Here is a 20,451-nt window from a genome sequence, read left to right as displayed (position 1 = left end):
GTTGTGGTGCTTGATAATGAATATTGCTTTGGACCCAAAACTGTGTTTTATATATAGGATTCCTGAGATGGAGGAAAAAAGCACACTCCCCTGCAGACATAAGGCCTGTGATTGCAAGTCATTAAAGCTGAATGGATCTAACTGCCAAACAACAGAGCAACTGTCACAAGGCCACGTTCTTAGATGGCCTGGCTGACTGACTAGGAAAAACTAGTCTGAGGGAAAAGGAAAGACTTCATGCCTAGGTTCTGTAATGAAGTCCATTGAACAATATGGGAAATAGGCTCAGGCACACACAGGAAAGGTAAGAATTTGAGAAAAGGGAGGTTTTTTTTCTAAACAGGAGAGCAGTTTGGGAGACTCTTCAGAAGACAGACTACGTCTCAAGAGCTCCTGGGCTTCCTAAACAATGCAAGTTTTGTCCCTTGTCCTGTATCTCGGGAGGGAATCCCATCTAACTTGCCTTGTAATAAGGCAGAAGATTAGATGAATCTAAATATGCATGTACACTGCTTGTTATTTTGAATTAATTTTCTCTGATGCTTTGTTCTGTTTGCTATTAGCCCTACTTATTTAAAAGCTGTTGTTCACTATGTTACTGGTCACAGGCTCCAGAAGGGAAGACATGCAAGTATCCAGTCAGACCTCCACAGTAACAAATCTGTTGGCATGGATGAGGTGATGCACCTGAATCTTGGTCTAGAAGTGGAAGAATCTCAAAGTTACTTCCCAAGACAGCAAAAGGAACAAGGCCTAACACCTAAGGGGGCGACTCAGAGTCCTCAAAGGGAACGGGAGGCAGTTAGTCCTGTAATCATGACAAAATACATATCCATAATTTCTCTCTCATATCTTTAACTTGAACCAGCCTCACCAGAAACTGTGGATAATAAAGGTTTATTTAATTACACTTATGTGAAAATCAGAAATGGGACTATCAAGGCTGATTTCCCCACTCTGGCACTTCGAGTGCAGAAGGTGGGGGCCCACAAGGATTAAAAAAAATTAATACTGGCCACTCCAGGCTTGTATTAAACTCCCAAGGTTACAGCCTCTCTCTGACCTTGGATGGGTAGATGCTGTCACCACCCAAATGCAAAACCCCTTGGTACCCAGGAAGGCGCACTTGGGAATTCCTTCCTGTGAAGTACCCTCAAGCCCTTTCACGCCACCTCTGGGGAAGCTGAGAAAGAAAACAAAGGAAATCAGCTGTTCTTAAAAAAAGGACAATGTATTTTCTTTTTTTGTTTTTAATAACATCTGGAACTTAGGCTTTTGCTAGATTTAAAAAACCCACTTACAAAATGTAAACATCAAGAATAACCTTCTTGAAGTCCAGCCTAAAAGTTACAAGCAAAACAAAAAGCATTTGGGGTTAGCACAGAGGAATCCATAAGCCAATAAAAAATAAAGAGAAACAAACCTAAGTGAGTCTTTCTAGACATTTTCTGATTTATGAGTAGGTTTTAGGTATGATCTGATGATTTCCATACCTGACAAAAAGCTTTTTACAGTATAGTCCCAGCCTTGTTTTTGCTTTATCCCCTCTCTCCGGAGAACAACAACAGAACAGACAAAGGGAAATTTTTCCCAATTTTAAAAAGTTCTAGCCTTCTCATTGGCTCTTTTGGTCAAGTGCCCACTCCTTTCCTTTTACCTGTGGACTTTTTAACCCTTTACAGGTAAAGCAAGTAGAGAACAGCTACTAAAAGGGATTTTATAGCTAACTGGCTGGCTGGGTGTCCATAAAAGGGAGCTTCCCCCTCCTCCCGACTTCATTCATCACAGAGACCGAGGTACAATCAGCCCTCTAACCACGCCAACATACATCAGTAATTTACCTGATATTTTAAGAGGCCCAAGAGTCATATTTTAAGAGGCCTAATCTCACCAGAACTGTGGATGATAACATTTAACAATTTGTATTATACTTACATGAAAGTCTTCTCTGTATTACATGCAATAAACCATCACATAAAACATGTACCGTCATACGTAGTCAAGTAATTATACAGTACACCATAAAGATTATTTTTAAAATAAAAAACAAAGAACTACACCTACATAGACCATTTTGTACTATCAGAATATACTGTTGTCTGGGTTGCCTTTGCAAGGCAGCATCTGACAATATAGAAAAAGGACTCATGGAAATATGAAGGTGATACCTGTTATCCAAAAGTAAGGATATAGCCTATCAGACTCCTTTCCCAGTTCAGATATCCTTTAAAATAAAATGTTTTCTAGGAAAGTTATGCAATTAGAGACACATTTAAGGAATATTTGAGCAGGGCCAGCTCTAAGGGGGGAGGGATAGCTCAGTGGTTTGAGCATTGGCCTGCTAAACCCAGGGTTGTGAGTTCAATCCTTGAGGGGGCCACTTAGTGATCTGGGGCAAAATCAGTACTTGGTCCTGCTATTGAAGGCAGGGGGCTGGACTTGATGACCTTTCAAGGTCCCTTCCAGTTCTAGGAGATGGGATATCTTTATTTATTTATTTATTTATTTAAGTTTTTTGTTGCCCCAAGCAAAAACAAAACAACAAACCACCCAGAATGCTACCCCAAGCAGGTGCTTGGTTTGCTGGTGCCTAGAGCTGGTCCTATATTTGAGGCACTTGTAGGATACAAAGTTTGCACAAAGGAAAGCAGTACTATAGAGTACAAGGGCTAAGTAAGGGAGTGGCATTAAATGAGAATGATTAGATGAAGGCAGGGACATTGCTTGCACAGCCTTGCATATGGTAGCTTGAGTAGATGAGGAGTTTAGTTTTGATGCAGAAGATGTATTGTCACTGAAGTGAATCTGAGAGAGGGTTGCCATGTTGAGCGAAGTTGGTAAGCGTGGTGACAGAATTCTGGACAAAATGGAGGGATGTGTGATGGAAGCTGTCATAAACAGATAATTAAGGGTTAATGCCTCTTACCTGTAAAGGGTTAAAAAGTTCACCTAGCCTAGCTGAAACCTGACCAGAGGAACCAATGGGGGATAAAATGGTTCAAAAGGAAGGAGGGAAGTTTCCTTTGTTTAAAGTTTAGTTTCAGTTTTGACCAGAGTGGGAAAGCTTCAGAAATCAGCCTCTTATCAAGTAGTGAGTATTAGTGAAGGAAATAAATAGGTTTATGTTTATTTTCTTTGTAACTTGTCTTGGGCATTAGGGAATAATCAAATTGGGTAATTTTTGTATAACTAAGTTTTTGCCAGGGGAATGTCCTCTGTGTTTTAAATCTGTTGTCTGTGAGAGTAGCTGGTATGCTAATTTCTCCCAGAGGGTTTTTCCTTTTACCTTTCTTTTCTTTAATTAAAAGCCTTCTTTTTCAGAACCTGATTGATTTTTCCTTGTTCAAGATCCAAGGGGTTTGGATCTGGACTCACCAGGAATTGGTGGGGGAAAGGGAGGAGGGATGGTTAATTTCTCCTTGTTTTAAGATCCTAGGGGTTGGATTAGTGTTCACCAGGGAATTGGTGGAAGAGTCTGTCAAGGCTATCCAGGGAGGGAAAGGTTTTTTTTTTTTGGGGGGGGGGGGGGGGGGGGGGGGGGGTTTTTTTTTTTTGGGGGGGGGGGGGGGGAAAGACTGAGTTTCCCAAATGACTCAAACTATTTGGGTGGTGGCAGCAAAAGCAGATCTAAGCTGGTAATTCAGTTTAGAGGTTCACATGCAGGTCCCCATATCTGTACTCTAAAGTCCAGAGTGGGGGTAAAACCTATGACAGAAGCCAGGAAGGCTGAAAGAAAGGAGACTGCAGTAACCCAAGTCTGGTTTCATCAAGTCATAAACAAATGTTTTGGCAGTAGGTGTGGAAAGGAATTAGTGACATCTGTTAACAGACTAGAGATTAGAGTAGAAGGAGAAGGAAGTTGATGAAAGATTTCATTGTACTGCAGTACATTGCACCACAGTTCCACTTTAAACCAGCACATTGGTTATTTCATCTTGCACTTCCTTCACAACCACATATGCAAGGTATTTTGATATACACTATATCTGAAAAAATGTATTTACTATAAAACTAAACAAACGTTACTACAATGTGTAACCTTCGCCTGCAGCATAATGCATTTCTTTAAAGGCACTGGTTTCTTTATCAAGGTTTATTAAAGACATTTTTATCCAGGATACAGAAATAAATTACTCATAGAATAGATAGAAGAGCAACTGTAACTATTTTGTACTTTTAAGTTCAGATGTTAGGTTCTACACCAATAAAATGCCTCAACTTGGCTAGTTAAGTCATTTCTAAAATACCAGCAAATTGTGAATTAACTATCTATAAAGCTTCATGAAATACTGATTTTTCTGGAGATATTCAAAAAGAGTACTGTAACAGGTTGCAGACTCACCACTGCGGCGCCTCCTGCTGGTTGCTCCGGGAATTAGCTCTGTCCAGCTCCAGAGCACCCTCTGCGGGTGGTGTCTTGTGGGTGGTGTTTTGCTCTACTCTGCTGTTTTGGACCCACGTTGCTCCCCTGCTCGGCAGTGCCCCTCTGGCAGTGCCCACTACTTCTTTCTCACCCCCATTCCAGGCATCATGGCAGTCCTTTGGCTTGCACCTGCCACAGGCCCAAAGTCTATCCCTCACTTCAGCTACAAGTTGTAGTCTGTATTGGCCACGTTCCTCTGCGGCCAGGTGCAGTGCAAAGGGAAAAGGGGGGGGGGATCCAGGCACACCCTCTACTCAGGGACCCTTTAGCAGGTGCCTCTCTCCCCAACTTCTCTCCCCTTGTCTGCTTATCATCCCTGGGCCACTTCCCCTTGGCTCTTGCACCTTCTTGGCCCTTTCTAGCAAGGGCCTGCAGCCTAGCAGGTAACAGGCCAGAGCTCACCCTCCACTCCCCTGAGCCTACCCAGCACTGTTCTATATCAGGTGCTATCCCTGGAAGCCAGTCCTCCTCCCTTGCTTGTCAGGGTGAAATTCCCCTCTACTCTGCTGGGCAGCTCCTTATATCTGGGCTGCCCCAGCAGCTGCCTTCTGTCTGGCTCCTAATAAGCCTTGCCCTAATTGGCTGCAGGTTTCCACAGCCTCCCTGACTGCTTCTGCCCCAGCCCCAGCCCCGACCCCACCCCACAGCAGTTCACAAAATTCCTTTGATGGATGGGTGACTCAAACCTGCCTCAACTGCATAGCGTTTTATGAATTACAATGCACCATTTAAATGGATACAGTATTTAAATGGAATTTGCTTTTTACAATATGGAGATGTGACTCTTAAGTGCAGCCTAATCAACCATGATTTCATCTATTTGTACTTCTTTCTCCAGAGAGATGATACAATAAGTAGGTATGCAAATCCAATGCCAGGTACACAATACAGTCTGCACAGGTGCTGACCTTTGTTTTTGCTGCTTGGTGCTTTCCTCCTTCCAGTATCACTGTGTGCTAGGTACATGTTGCTGCCACTTACTGGTAGCTTGTGGCTACTGAACACCCTGCTTTTTTTTTGTGGGTGCTTGAGCCCCAGAGCACCCACAGAGTTGGCGCCTATGATAGCCTATTTACTTCATTGTTTCTTTGTTTCTGAGAATCAGGAAAAAACACTTCTGCTGCCGTAATATTACACTGTAGGTGTTTTTATTGGTTATTGATATAGCAGCAGTGCCCAAAATATACCACATGATTTCCTAACTGACCCTGCTTCAAAAAGCTTTTGGTCTAAAGAAGAATCAGATGAGGAGAGGGGGAGAAGAGAGGAGAACACACAAGCAAAGCGATTGGAGATAATGTCATCTTAGTTCTATTTTATTATTATGGGTCAGAGATGGGATAAGAAGGAATAGCAGGAGAGGGTGAGATAGTAGGAGCAAGATAGCCTGAACAGAGTGGAGGTATAAGGAGGATACTGGAAGGAAGGAAGGGGACAGGAAGTAAGGAGAGGATCATAGAGAGTAAGGTAAGCAGCTCAGGGGCTGTGAGGGAGATGGATGGGAGAAGCTTGAGGAAATAAAAAAACAAAGAAAGATGTCCAGACTTTAAATTGCAAAGTGCAATCTGATGGCATCACTGGGACTGGGAGCTGCAAAATTAGGGAGGACACAGGAGGCCACTAAGCCTCTCTCTACCCTACATCTATACAGATACTCATGGGCTCCAGACATGGGGCTTCTCTGTGCTTCATTCTCCAGTCTATATGACTTGAGAAAGGTACTACTTCAGATCTCCAGGAGGGATACACTCTAGATTTTTACAAAATCAAATTTAACTGTTAAACGTGATTAACGAAGACAGGGCAAGGGGCCTGTCTGTAAACACTTCCATCAGTGTTTATCATTTGAAAGACAAATGCCTTGGAAGTCTCATGCCTGATCTTTTGGTCCAGGTATGACAACACTTGAAGGCTCACATTCACCTATAAACTCATTTCCCTGAAAGCTTGATAAACAATAAAGGATGCAAAGGGGCCAGTTCTCTTCTCATACTACCTTCATACAAGCAGTCACTCCTGATCTACAGAGGTGTGAGTGAGCTCATATTCAAGTCCCACACAACAAAACTCAGACCTACCTACTACAACACAACACATATTGCTCCTGTGAATACACTCCCCTTTGCAATGTTTACTGAAAGGGAAATAAGAACAAAACCAAATAGTTGTACTGGGCGTTGCTCAGAGATAATTACAGGTATTTACTGTCCACATATGCATGCCAGTTCCTGTAATCTTCAAAAGCAGCAAATGTCATTATATGGGTATTTGTTCTCCAGATCAAGGAAAAAGTCACATACAAGGTGATCCAAGCTATAGCCTGAACTATTCATTGAGAAGGCAGAAGCCTGAAAGAAATATTGAAAAACAGTGGAATAGTAGTTACCAAGCTCTGTATGAAGAGGGCTAAAAATCTAATTTACTAATCTAATGCTTCATCAGTGTTTCACAAACACACAATTTACTTTTCACTGTCAGCACGTATATGCAGAATCACACATTATGGAACTGGGTCACAAAGCAGCTGCCCTTCCAATCAATAGAGACATGATTTTAGGAATTTCTGATATTGTATTTCTCCAGCATCAAGCCCTATGTCTAACAGCCACAAACATGCCAAGTGACAAACTCATTTGGTTTGGGTAGGGGTAGGGACTTTGGCCTCATTCCTCTCATAGGCTATCCCTAATGGGAGGTTCAGGTCAGAGCAGGGACCTCTCTTGCTAGGACTTCTCCACCTATGCTGCCCTCTGCTGCTACTGCTGCTCCTTTAAGATTCCCAGAAAGAGTTGTGGCCTTTTATAAATGACACCCTGGAAGGACTTTGGCCCCATTAACCAACTGGCAGCCAATAGAGATCACAGGAATAACATGCTGTCATCTTAAGAAGCCGACTGCTGTATTCTTAACTGGCTGTGATTTCTAAATGCTGTGAATATGTACCCTTATGGAGAGAGCATCATGATAGGGTTAAATGAGATCAAAATGTCATGGATAAGCATGGTGAGGATGCATCCAAATGAAAAACAATGCAGCCTTCTTGCCTAATGAAAGTATACATTACAGCTTTCACATGGTAAAGAATCACAGGAAGAGTTCCATTCTTCCAATTCTGAGTTAGAAACTTCACTATCGTATCAACCAGGCAAGGTATTAACAGACTTCAACAGAACTTTATTTACAGTGGAAATCTCTTTACCAAGCTGCAGCTGCATACTCTGTAACTCTCACCCAGTCTTCTCAACTCCTCCCCCTTCCTTCCTGTTTCCTGTCCTTTCAGACTCCCAACAGCCAGTGCTCCCAGTTCTAATAATCACATGCAGCATCTAAACAGCACAACTATGCGGTAAGAAAACCTCTGATCACTCTCTCTGGCACTTGTCATTAATATCTTAAATAGCTGTCTAAAAAAAGAAGTGTTAGGATGGACAGCTTGATCTTCATCCAGGAGGAGAGCTAACCGACACCAGTAGCGTAGCTTCTGTTGTACACCTTGATTTCAAACCAGATTGCTTGGGTTCAAAGCAATCTGAGTCCCAGCAGACAGCATTGTTCCCACCCTCTCAGACATCCACAATTGGGCATTGAAATGATCCAGCCAAGACAACTAAGAACTGGAATACAAACCTCCAAAGAAACAACTCACCCAAACCAATCCACAGCATGCCCCACCTCCACCTACAATCCTCTTTGCCCTCCAGAACTCACACAGACAAAAAGAACCATCTCCCAAAGGCTAGAAACAATAAACAGTAAACAAGCCCCATGAGAAAACCATGGAAAACCAATCCCACAGAGCTTTTACCTCCTGCAGTGGAATGGTTTTTTTCAAAGGCCATAGGAAATGGGTGGAACACAGCATATTCCATTTCCTCACCATGAAACAGCCACTGCCAGGAAAGGAGCAATGAACATCCATTACTTCTCTCACAACAGCCAGAGATGATAGATAAAAATCCATAAACACTGATTGGACTGTAGTGTACGTAACGGGTACCAGGCTGTGTTACAACTTTTTGTGTGTGTGTTAACTTCTTAAATGGGGACAAGCAGCTTCCATTTTGTGTTTAAATACAGTCTGCTATCATGAGGCATGTGCACAGTGCCCTCATGTGTCTGAGACCTTACATCTGTCTTATCTTCTTCCCTTAATATAATACAGGTTATTCAGACTAAAAGTATATGGCTGATGCTTGAAAAGAAACACATAACAAATCAATGCCAATCATAAAGGTGATTCTTGGGTGGTACCTTCCCAGCCAATCTATTCCTTCTCCTTGAAGCTCATGCTCCTGGGAAAAAGTGAACAAAAAACTCATAGCCTTCCCATCAAAACCATACACATACATCCAACCCATTTGTTCTCACAGAATTGTCCTCTTAGAGAAGGGACAATAGGTACACCTGTAAAGGCTGGTGGACAGACAATACATCCTAATTCCCCAGCATACTGCAGTGTCCCCACAGAAATCATGACCCTTGTCAATTACCCAAGTTAGTGTAGTGACAAAGGTGTGTCACTTTACCAACAGCAAAAAACAAGCAAACAAAAGCCTTATATCATCTTTCCTCCTTAGCCTTCCCCATGAACCTATCATTATGAAAAGCATCATGGGATCTTTAATGATCATATGTGATCATGGCCTTGGTTGTACATCTTTCTCCGAAAGATGGCACTCCAGCAGCCTAGTGCCTCCTAATGACATATTCTGTGCAGGCAGAGGGGAAGTGTCTCCTATGGGCTCTGAAAAATATTTTCCAATCTCAGTTTCCTTGGCAGTCTCCAGTGAAGATACTGATCAGGCCCTGCACTGCTTAGCTCATGAGAGCTGAGTGATGACAGGAGAAATAGGGTGACCATATTTCCCAAAGGGAAAACGGGACACCTTGTGGGGCTCACCACTCACCCTGCCTGTCCCCCACCCCCATGCAAGGCTGGGGCTGGCATCGCAGCTCACCCTGCCTGTTACCCGTGCAAGGCTGGCATCCCCGGCCCCAACAAGGCTGTCAGAAAAGTTGGGACTGTCTCGGCCAAAATGGGACATATGGTCACCCTACAGCAGAAGGCAGTGCAGTTATAGACAAAGCAATAAACTTCTGTGCAAGGCCAAAGTGATTATGTCCATCTGACATATACTGTGGAATGTATATCATCGAACATTTCACCCTTTAAAGATAAAATAGACAATCACTTTTAATATTAGTTTAGGGGAAAGCAGAGGAGTTAGTGTTAAAACCATAAAACCTGTACAGATGTCTGAATAACAAACTCTGGTAAATACAAAAATAACACTGTGGTTCGCAGGCACCTGAAATGAATAGTTTTGTAATGGCTCCATCTTGTGGTCAAATGGAAAGTGACATCCTGCTTTAAATTACAAAATGTGTATTATTCCAGAATATTAATCCTATTAACATGAAAAATGTTGGTGGCGAGGGGAAGGGGGAAGACTGACAAATGAGAAGAGAAGTTTTTATTCCCTAGCCTACATGGAATTTCTTTCATGGGGTCAGGGTTTCATGGGGCAATAATCAGGGATGGGAGGCATTTCCACAAACAGTGTGTGGCTGGCTCCCCCCAGATGGGATAATATTTCAAGCGGAAGTCCAGCTACATGTTTCTGCATATCAGAGCAGTGGTAACTCCCCATATTCTGTTATAATTCTGGGCCTCTTGAGGAAGTCATGCTGTCCATGCTGTCATAAGGCAAAGGAGAGCTAAAGGAGCTGGCTCTCTGTGTAGATGTTCCTAATCTCGGTGGTTACATTCTTGAGAGCCCAGGAGTCTATGATATCATGACTACACAAGTCAAATCTAGATTTATTTTTAACTGATGAAATTCAAACCAAAGAAATGGGGAAAATCCAAATAATAAGATTCATGATGCTTATAAAAACTTATTTTTGAACAGGAAATCCCTCAGGTAATATCCAAAAGTATATCTGTTTCTTGATTTTAATATAGGCAAGTAAGTATGAGGATGGAACCATTGTTTCTTCTGTAACAGCAGCTTCATTTGGAGTATTCAAAATAAAAGGAAGGAATTTTTTTTTGCATGAATTCTTCCCCTAATTCATATTCTTGAATGAAAACCCAATTCATAGCTGTTATGAAGAAAGGGGTCTTTTGTTCTGCAATTTATATTAGAGACTATCTGATTAATTTGGATTTTTTAATTAAAAGTCTTCCCAAAACTGTTATTCAGATCAAGTGCTACAAAAATCAACATAAATATAATTACAAGTCTTGATATGTGGTTAGTTCATAAATAACTAGTCTTTGGAATTAGTCTCTCAGAAAGCCTTAATTTTGTGGATTCCTGTAAAAGCAGCAGGATTCCAGATGCTACTGATCATTCTGCCTTTCTCTCCCCCCTCTTTATTAAGGTCATCACAAATGTGCATCATTTATTTCAGCTACACATGCCATGCATCTCTCGACCTATATAAAAGCTTTCACCATTCTCCAGAGGCATGAACACAGAGTTCCCAGTCATGCATTGGGATCAACGCATGGTATAATCCCTGCACCCACAAACAGTCCCTTTTAAACCAGTGAGGCATTTGCCAACATGGGGCTCATTGGAGGATGGGGGCCAAAGAGATAACTTAATGGGAAGGAATGGGGTAGGGTTATCCAAGGACGACCTGGGTCTTCAAACAATCTGATCTGGGCACAGAATTTTCAGACCAGGATATATTTATTTTTACTCTACAGGAAAATTTCTACAGAATTTAAAATAATATATCCTTCCTGTGGTGATGTGTTTTGTTTGAGTGTTTGTTTTGTTTTGAAATCATCCAACAGAATTTAATAGATAACTCCTCAGTGTATTCCGCTGAGATACAGGTGACTTTACTGTGAATGTAGGATTGAACCAGAAAAATCAGGATAAGTGGACTGACTGCTGCCAGTCCTGTAATTTGGCCAGTAACATCAAAAAGCTTGCCCTAGCTACTGAGTTTGCCCACTGGAGTACAGTAAGTATAATAAAGCTCCAAGAACCATTTAATCGAGGACTAGTTTTATTAAGAAAAGATGCAGAAAAGTCAAAATAATACAAACAAAGAGTAACTGAGGCCTATCCCACTTCCCCCCACGTGGGGAGAGGGCACACTGTTCCCAGCAAGGCAGCACTTCCTGGCTATCACATAGTCCTCCTGCCAGAACCTCAGATTAAACCAAGAGCACCTCCTTTATATAGTCTGCAGGCAGTCTCATGATGCTTAGTCAGTTGTCTATTCTCCATCACACCCAATCTTAAGATTATAATTCCCAGCAACCTCTAGACTTAAAGGGCCATATCATAAAGGAACACGGTGCTAGGATGCACACAGGGATGTGATCAAGGACCAATAATCTGTTGTACTCACCCATAGCAGAAATTCCCAACTCAGAATCCAGTTTTCAAAGAAATGCCAAGGAAGCCACTAATTCTCTAGTTCTTCAAAGTTTTGAAATTTAAAGGGAAAGGAATTTTTTCTCTCAGATAAGGATCTCTTACAATTTTCCATTTTAAAAAAATCAAATCTAAACAATCAAATCCAACAAATATATGAAGTGAAAAATATATACTACTAGAATTGTACCCATCAATTCCAACCTCAACTAAAAGAATATGCAACCCTCAAGACACTCTGCATAGTTTGGAATGATTTAACCACCATGTATAAAAAAAGAAAAACACTTTAGGCATATCCATTAAACTGAATGTATTCAAAATGACATTCTGGCAACCCTACTGGGCAAGAATGTTTATGTTGTATATACCTGCAAACCTCACTCACCTCCGAAAAAAAAACCTTTGTTCAGTTGTGGTTAGATATATAAAGTTAGATTCAGGTTTTTGTGTGTGTGTGTGTGTGTGTGTGTGTGTGTGGTCATGTTAATAAAATGACTGTGTCACTGTTGTATATAATATTTGCAGCATCTAGCATAATGGGACCTTGGTCTTGATTGGAGCCTCTACATAATACTATACTACTACTAATAATGATGACTTAGAAGAAAGTTTCAACACTCAATTATCACTTACGTTACCAGCCAAAATTCAGCTCAAAATAATAGGAACAACAAAAAAACCCCAAAGAACACCCCCCCCACACAAAAAACCCCACAAATTAGTTCAGTGGTTAATGGACAAGTGTCCACATCACAGATTCCACCATCATAATTTTCATTCTTATTGACCTGGAAACTGAACTTCCATCCCAGCACAAGTCATGGTTTAAGCACATTGCTGGAGTAGCGTGAAAAAATTTCACTAATTTTCACTAATGGGAAAGGGTCCAGGAGAGCTGGCTATATTTTAAAGAAGCCTTATTGAGGGTGCAGGAATAAACCATCCCAATGTGCAGAAAGAATAGCACATATGGCAGGCGACCAGCTTGGCTTAACAGTGAAATCTTCGGTGAGCTTAAACTCAAAAAGGAAGCTTACAAGAAGTGGAAATTTGGATAGATGACAAGGGAGCAGTATAAAAATATTGCTAGAGCATGCAGAGGTGTAATCAGGAAGGCCAAGGCACAATTGCAGTTGCAGCTAGCAACGGATGTGAAGGATAACAAGGGTTTCTAAGGTATGTTAACAACAAGAAGGTCAGCAGGGGTGAAAGTTACTTAGAGGACTTACGCTGGAGTCCTGACCAGGGGGCGTGGCCTCAACCAGAAGAGGCAGGGCCTTTAAATACTCGGGCCCTTTAAATCACCTCCGGCGCTACCAGCTGCAGAGGCAGCTGGGAGCCCTGGGGCTAAGGGGCTATTTAAAGGGCCTAGGGCTTCGGCCGCTGCGGGGAGCCTCGGGCCCTTTAAATCACTGCCAGAGCCCTGCCGCCGCTACCCCGGGGCTCCAGCAGCGGGGTTCCAGCAGTGATTTAAAGAGCCCAGGGCTCCCCGCAGCAGCCAGAACCCCGGGCCCTTTAAATTACTGCTGGAGCCCTGCTGCGCTATCTTGGGACTCCGGCAGCGGGGCTCAGGTGACGCTTTAAAGGGCCCAGGGCTCTGGCCACTGTAGGATTTAAAGGAGCCCTGGGACCTTTAAATCGCCAGCTTGGGCAAGCCAATCCGGTCCGGCAAGGCATATTGGCTCTTGCCGGTATGCCATACCGGACCCGACCGGCTTACTTTCACCTCTGAAGCTCTGAATGGGGGGAGGCAACATAGTGATAGATGATGTGGAAAAAGCTGAACTACTCAGTGCTCCCAGACAACTTCACTGAGCAACACCAGTATTGGGAGGAGGTGAGCAGCCCTCAGTGGTGAAAGAACAGGTTAAAGACTATTTAGAAAAGCTGGACATGCACAAGTCCATGGGTCCAGATCTAATGCATCCAAGGGTGTTGAGGGAGTTGGCTGATGTGATTGCAGAGCCATTGGCCATTATCTTTGAAAATTCGTGGTGATCGGGGGAGGTCCCGGATGACTGGAAAAAGGCAAATATTTTTAAAAGGGAAAAAAGAGAACCCGAGGAACTACAGACCAGTCAGCCTCACTTCAGTCCCCAGCAAGATCGTGAAGCAGGTCCTCAAGGAATCCATTTTGAAGCACTTGGAGGAGAGAAAGGTGATCAGGAACAGTCAACATGGATACACCAAGGACAAGTTATGCCTGACCAATCGGATTGCCTTCTATGATGAGATAACTGGCTCTGTGGATATGGGGAAATCGGTTGTACATCTTGACTGTAGCAAAGTTTTTGATACAGTTTCCCACAGTATTCTTGCCAGCAAGTTAAAGAAGTATGGATTGGATGAATGGACTATAAGGTGGATAGAAAGCTGGCTAGATTGTCGGGATCAAAGGGGAGTGATCAATGGCTCGATGTCTAGTTGGCAGCCGGTATCAAGCACAGTGGGCCAGAGGTCAGTCCTAGGACCGGTTTTGTTCAACATCTTTATTAATGATCTGGATGATGGGATTAATTGCACCCTCAGCAAGTTCGCAGATAACACTAAGCTGGGGGTAGAGGTAGATACGCTGGAGGGTAGGGATAGGGTCCAGGGTGACTTAGACAAATTGGAGGATAGGGGCAAAAGAAATCTGAGGAGGTTCAACAAGGAAAAGTGCAGAACTCTGCACTGAGGAAGGAAGAATCCCATGCACTGCTACAGGCTGGGGACTAGCTGGTGTGGGGGAAAAACAGTCAGGGCCTAAACTTTAGTTAAGCAGTCTGTATAGTATAGCCTGAAGGTAGAAAAAGGGGAGGGGGGAGGTAGAAAAAGAAGGGTAAAGAGAAATCATAAAAGCAGAACTAATTGTAGAAACTATAAAAGCAGAACTAACCATTTGTAACAGCTTATGATTAATAGCTGCCAGGTGACAGAGCAAGAAACCACAAAGGGCAAAAGTAAGAGAAAAATGGGAAAAGCTTGCTTTGCTTTATTCCTTATATGGATGTAAAACTTTAAGGAAGCATATGTATTTTTTGTGGTTTTATCCTATATAAGCTTTTGCATTTTATCTATCGGGGGGTTGGGGTGAGGGGGGTTTCCTTGGCTGACTCCCCCATGCATGCATGTTTGATTGATCAATAAAGGAGCCTCAGGCTAGCTGATCCAAAATCAACTGTGTGGTCAATTTTCCACAACACTGGCTAAGCAGCAGTTCTGCAGAAATGGGGATTACAGTGTACGAGAAGCTGGATGTGAGTCAGCACTGTGCCCATGTTGCCAAGAAGGCCAATGACATATTGGACTGTATTAGTAGGAGCACTGCCAGCAGATCGAGGGAAGTGATTATTTCCCTCTATTTGGCACTGGCGAGGCCACACCTGGAATATTGTGTTCAGTTTTGGTCCCTCCACTGCAGAAGGGATGTGGACAAATTGGAGAGAGTCTAGCGGAGGGCAACAGAAATGATTAGGGGGCTGGGGCACATGACTTATGAAGAGAGTCTAAGGGAACTGGGGTTCTTTAGTCTGCAGAAGAGAAGAATGAGGGGGGATTTGATAGCAGCCTTCAACTAGCTGAAGGGGGGTTCCAAAGAGGATGGAGCTCGGCTGTTCTCAGTGGTGGCAGATGACAGAACAAGAAGCAATGGTCTCAAGCTGCAGTAGGAGAGGTCCAGGTTGGATATTAGGAAACACTGTTTCACTAGGAGGGTGGTGAAGCACTGGAATGGGTTACCTAGGGAGGTGGTGAAATCTCCATCCTTTGAAGTTTTTAAGGCCTGGCTTGACAAAGCCCTGGCTGGGATGATTTAGTTGGTGTTGGTCCTGCTTTGAGCAGGGGATTGGACTAGATGACTTTCTGAGGTCTCTTCCAACCCTAATAGTCTATGATTCTAGGACCTGCCTTTATCATATCCCTTCTGAGGAAAAAAAGAAAATCGTACTTTCAACCTGACACCTTCCAGAAGCGCCATATATTTTTTTTAAAGGTTGCTAAAGTAAATCGTTTGCTACATAAAACAAATTTCCATGGTTATGTTGGACTAAAATGGGTTTCTAAAATGTAGCATGTAGAGCTTTTTGGGAACAGGAATTTCCATTCTATAGGAAATTCCAACTTTTCGAAAAATGTTTAGAATTGGAGCAAAAGACACAAATTCCATAATTTCCCATGAAACAAACATTCAGAAAGGTTTTCTTTTGATGGAGATGAAATATCAATATAAAATTAATCAAAACAAAGTTGAACTGTATATAATAATAAATATATTATAAAACTCACAATGAAATGTGTTGACATTGTCAAAATGAAACATTTCAACTATTTATCTTAGAAAGTTTTATCAAAATTGACCCATTCCCACAGAATATTTGTCTTTGATGGGAAACTCTTATGTCATTTTTTTTTCGGATTAGAGGGGAATCCTCATTGCGTGTATTGTTTCATGTGCATTACAAGTATAATTTAATACATTTACATGTATTGAAAAGAACTTGTGCTTTTGGACATGAAGTAAAAATGTGCTGCAAATCTGCGGTTTCAGTTTTTAGGTCTAGACTATTATAGTCTTTCATGTTTTATTCCCTCAAATGGACAGCTGGGATTTAACATGCTTAGTTAAGGAATACAATTTTGGATCCCTCACTGTCATTGACAATGCTATACTAAATTTATTTCCTGATAGGTGCCATGTTAGCACCTTCCTGCTAACTGGATAGGTCTCCTACAGAAAAAAATAACCGTTTAAATCTCCAGCTTCTTCTTGTTGCCATGACAAAGCTTTCAGTCTTTCTTCACAAAGAAACTTTTACAGTGTTAGTTTTTCAGAGTGTGGGCATCTAAACACTCTTCTTAGTGTATGCGCACCATGCCTTAGGTGGCACGTGACCAGGATTCATCACCAAATTTGGTCCGCTGGTTGGTTCATTGGCTTCCCCAGCTGAGGACGGGTACTGACAGGAAGTGCGACTTGAATGCTGATCCATGCTGATTTAGACTGAGTCAAAACTACCATTCCTTGTGTACAGAAATGAACATTTTCATGGGCATTTGTAAATTTAGACCATGATCCTGTATTGTGATCCACACAGGAAGACTATGACTCCTGCATGGAACTCCATTTATTTCAAATCCAGTCATTTGGGGCCTAAATGCAGTATGCAATCTTACTGTTTCTGTCAGAGATAGAAATGTCAGATCAGGCATTCTATCACCTCCTAAACCAATGAGTGATTCAATAGAGTACACCTGAACTGCTGGTACACACAAAAGATACAAAGCATTTTTTTAAATGTATCTATTAAGATGTATAAACAATTAAGCACCACTCCATGCTCTGGATGTTCATACACAACAATTTTCACAGTATCTTAATAGGCTGCTTATCCATTCTATCAATAGATATACATATATTCACCAGCAACCATAGTAAGCTAAGCCTCCCTCACTGGCAGGTCACCTATAAAGTGCAATAGAAGACAGCCCTGTGGGCTAAACTCACACAGTTTGCCTGAGCTCTCCTCCTCATCGTGGTTCCTGCAACTTTTCACAATTTTTCACATTTTTTTTTTAAATCTCTTACTGAGCTTCTTTGTCAGGTTGAACTCACCTTTGAATAGGGCAAACTGCCTTGAGCAGAAGGTCAAGCAAGGATATTTCCAGATGATCTGAGTTTATATGGTTTCACAGATTCCCCCGTAGGTAGACTAATAAAAGAATGATGAGACGAAATTAATACCAAAAATCAACAATGATAGAAAGTTTCAATTTTTAGAAAGATGAACTTATCATTTGTGGCAATTGCCATGTAGGCCAGCTCATGGCCTGTTTTAAAGCTGTTCCTGTCTATTCAGTACATGGCTGTACATTCTACAAATCCATCTAGAATATCATAAAGACATTAAACATTGAGAGATGGAAACAATCAACAATAGTTCGAAATGTTGAATAAGACTATTGCTCTTAAATTAGTGCTCTTTTATCATGCTGTAAGGTTTTGTGTTTTCCTCGCATAGTCTTCTGAAGGGATGGTAGGGTCAGACAACAACTTGCCCTAGGCAGCAAGGAGCAGCGCACACTACACACTTACATCAGGCCCCAGATGTCAGAGGCGTAGGTGGGAGGGAAGGAGAATGTTGGTTTGGATGTTGATAGGGTTAGCAGCGCACCAAAGGTATTGTGCTCTCAAACACAGATGATACTTCGAATTTTGAAGTCAAGAATGGTATCTAAATGGTAGCCAACTGGTTAGAGGAGAAAGAGATGATGCCAATAGGCTGGGAATGAAATCCTGAGTGTACGTTGCAAGAGATTTTTGCCAAATCTTGTGAAACCTTGCACAAAATGGTCAAAACTGGCAATATTGCTGGATCCTTGATTGCTTCTGGAATTCCAGGGCTCATTATTAGCCAAAAGCTCCTTTTTATTAGTGTCTACCTAGACGTGTGTGGCCTTTCAGAACTGGGCCTCAACAGTAATGGATGCCACCACTTCTACATTGTTACTTCAATGCATTCTAATTTGTGACACATATGAAGACTTCTTGTAAATTACATCAGCTACAGAATATGGTTGCCCATCTGTTAGTTGGTGCTAATTTAAATAAACATATTACAACAGGTCCTCAATCACACCATTGAATTATACCTACATACGAGTACAAGGCCAAAGGTTTGACTCTGCTTTATAAGCAGGGCTGGGTCCTGGCTATCTAAGCACCCATCTCTCTCTCTCTGAGTCACCAGGATAGTTGAAGTCCTTTGGGAAGACCGATAGCCCTTACATTTAAACCTGTGGCTGGCAGGGCATTCTAAATGGAGAGAAAATTTAAGTGTTAAATGAAAATTGACCTTAATCTTTTCAAGGCATATTGTTTTATAAATAATAAGCAGATTATCTTTTTTTTTTAAATTTTCAAAGTCCCCTTTGAAAAAGTACATGGCATTGAATGTTTATACATCTAATCACACTAGGCCAGATTCCACCACACTCCCTACTGCTAAGTAGTACCTTACAGCACGAGGTGCCCCACTGATTTCAGTAGGACCTCTAGAAAAGGGTCAGAACTGAGGACCAGATTCTTATACCACTTACTCATGCTGAATAGTATCTTACTCCATGAGAGAACTCATTGAAATCAATGGGACCTCTTCTGGAATAAGCTGCTATTCAATTGAGCTCAGTGGGACTTCTCTTGTAACAAAGTTCCTGCTTCGTATCATAGAATTATAGAATTGGAAGGGACCTTGAGAGGTCATTTAGCCCAGTCCCCTGCACTCATGGCAGGACTAAGTATTATCTAGACCATCCCTGAGAGGTGTTTGTCTAACCTGCTCTTAAAAATCTCCAGTGACGGAGATTCCACAACCTCCCTAGGCAATTTATTCCAGTGCTTAACCACCCTGACATTTAGGAAGTTTTTCCTAATATCCATCCTAAACCTCCCTTGCTGCAATTTAAACCCATTGCTTCTTGTCCTATCCTCAAGGCTCATAAATTCCAGCCATCTATTTTTAATAAATGCTGAACATTGTAGTTCATTTGAAAAAAAAAAAAAAAAAAAAAGTAAGTTTTCTGTCATTGTAAAGCAGCTAGGGATAGATGTAGTTTCAGCAAAATGAAAAGCAATGGGTAATAGTACAAGATGTACAGAGCTTTGCATTTAGATTCATGATCATATTATTAGCAAAGAGATTAAAAGAGACACAAAGCTATTGGGCTATACTCTTGTACTTTCGGTCCTTTATCCATTTTCAAGTTTTGTCTGTGACATAAGGCCTTTTTAATGCTGAGATTAGTAGCCTTTAATGGGATATGAAATAGATAAGAAATAACTGAATGGAATATAGCATGTAAATATCACGGATTACACTTTTAAAAATGAACTTGTCCTGAATTAGAGCTGTAAAGAACACACACAGCACATTTTACACTTTGCTGCACAGGTTCTGAAAATTAACAGTTTTATCATTTCTATGCATCAAGTTAAGAGTAATTTGCATCCCATAATGGTTCATTTTAGTAAAGAGTGAAGTATCTGAAGTTTACACATTATAAATCTATTTTATTAAATGAATGTGAATAATTGGCATTTTATAACCAATGTCTCACTGTGTTATCGCTAAGCAATGAATTCCTCATAATTTGTTTTGAAGTCCAGGAGACACCTTTGTACTTTCTAGTTACAGAGGCAGGTTTTTTATCCATTCGGAAAGACAATTTTTGATATACTAATCTACAAAAAAAAAAAAAAAAAAATTCCCTCAGTGCTTAGCCTATTTAGCAAATAATCTGATCGGTTTATCAGTTTTTAGGTAATTTTATATATATGCTATGCCAATTAAATATTTGTCAAGTATCAGGGGGTAGCCGTGTTAGTCTGTATCTACAAAAACAACAAGGAGTCTGGGGCACCTTAAAGACTAACAGATTTATTTGGGCATGAGCTTTCTTGGGTAAGAACCTCACTTCTTCAGATGCATAGAGTGAAAGTTACAGATGCAGGCATTATATACTGACACATGGAGAGCAGGGAGTTACTTCACAAGTGGAGAACCAGTGTTGACAGGGCCAATTCAATCAGGGTGGATGTAGTCCACTCCCAATAATAGATGAGGAGGTGTCAATTCCAGGAGAGGAAAA

At 41.6% G+C, this 20,451-nt stretch overlaps 1 protein-coding gene across 7 annotated transcripts in view; it reads right to left on the bottom strand.

Annotated features, from left to right (window-relative positions):
- The window catches only part of LOC117882013 (beta-1,3-galactosyltransferase 2-like), a 152,559-nt gene that overhangs the window by 22,329 nt on the left and 109,779 nt on the right, over nucleotides 1–20,451 (bottom strand). For 3 of the 7 annotated variants that reach the window (XM_034779946.1, XM_034779944.1, XM_034779945.1), the window contains one exon: nucleotides 17,420–17,516. The exons of 3 other annotated variants lie outside the window; for them this stretch is intronic. The gene's annotated coding sequence lies outside the window, so the exon portion shown is untranslated. Of the gene's footprint in view, nucleotides 1–11,797; nucleotides 11,869–17,419; nucleotides 17,517–20,451 lie in introns of all 7 variants that reach the window. One more of the 7 variants, XM_034779947.1, reaches the window with a different exon arrangement.

This window comes from Trachemys scripta, chromosome 8 (genome assembly GCF_013100865.1).
Source record: "Trachemys scripta elegans isolate TJP31775 chromosome 8, CAS_Tse_1.0, whole genome shotgun sequence".
Classification (NCBI taxonomy): Eukaryota; Metazoa; Chordata; order Testudines; family Emydidae; genus Trachemys; species Trachemys scripta.
Note: the sequence above shows the minus strand (reverse complement) of the source record. Positions and strands in the feature narration are given on the sequence as shown.